The sequence below is a fragment of the Sinocyclocheilus grahami genome, unplaced genomic scaffold (genome assembly GCF_001515645.1).
Source record: "Sinocyclocheilus grahami isolate Dianchi unplaced genomic scaffold, SAMN03320097.WGS_v1.1 scaffold1652.1, whole genome shotgun sequence".
Lineage (NCBI taxonomy): Eukaryota > Metazoa > Chordata > Actinopteri > Cypriniformes > Cyprinidae > Sinocyclocheilus > Sinocyclocheilus grahami.
This window is the reverse complement of record NW_015506831.1, coordinates 156,317-157,637: the sequence shown is the minus strand read 5'-3', so window position 1 is coordinate 157,637 and position 1,321 is coordinate 156,317.

Here is a 1,321-nt window from a genome sequence, read left to right as displayed (position 1 = left end):
TAATGATAACTGTAACAATAACTGCAACAGTAACTATAATAACTGTGCAATAACTGAAAAAGTACCTGCAATGATAACTGTAACAATAACTGTAAGAACAAATATAACTGTAACAATACCTGTAATGATAACTGTAACAATAACTGCAACAGTAACTATAATAACTGTAACAATAACTGTAAAGTACCTGCAATGATAACTGTAAGAACAAATATAACAATAACTGTAACAATACCTGCAACAATGACTGAAAAGATAACTGTAACAATAACTAATGATAACTGTAACAATAAGTGTAACAATACCTGCAACGATAACTGTAATAACTGTAACAATAACTGTAAAAGTACCTGCAATGATAACTGTAACAATACTGGCAATGATAACTGTAATAACTGTAACAATAACTATAAAAATGCCTACAATGATAACTGTAACAATAACTGTAAGAACAACTATAACAAGAACTGTAACAATACCTGCAACAATAACTGAAAAGATAACTGTAACAATACAGCAACGATAACTGCAATAACTGTAACAATAACTATAACTATGAAGCTTTATTAATTGATCAAACTATAAGAGAAAGGTGAAGTTCACAGCACAACTATAACAATATCAACAGAGGATATCGCTGGAATAACTTTCAGAGTGATTTTTACAGCTAACGAACGATTAAAACATTGACAGCCAATCAGAATCCATACAACATGAGCCTTTAAAATGGCAGACAACAAAACTGAGAGTTATAATAAACAGTGTTATAGTGTGTCTGTGTTGACACTAATGTGGTTATCATTTTTGCTATGAACCGGCTGTTTCTTTCTTGTGTGAAACTTAGAAGAAGATATTTTGAAGAACACTAGGAACTAAACAACACTGGACAAAAAAAAACACAGAACATTTCTCTAAATATCTGCTGTTACGTTCTACAGAGGAAGAAAAGTCCTGCATGTTTGGAGGGACATGAGGGAGAATAAACAGTGAGTTTATGCTTGCGGGTGTGTATGAATGAGTGATGTGTGTGTGTATGTGTGTGTGCGTGTGTGTGTGTGTGTGTGTGTGTGTGCTCTAGAGTGTGTATGAATGAGTGATGCGTGTGTGTTAGTGTGTGTGTGTGTGTGCTCTAGAGTGTGTATGAATGAGTGATGCGTGTGTGTGTGTGTCTGCTCTAGAGTGTGTATGAATGAGTGATGCGTGTGTGTTAGTGTGTGTGTGTGTGTGCTCTAGAGTGTGTATGAATGAGTGATGCGTGTGTGTTAGTGTGTGTGTGTGTGTGCTCTAGAGTGTGTATGAATGAGTGATGTGTGTGTGTGTG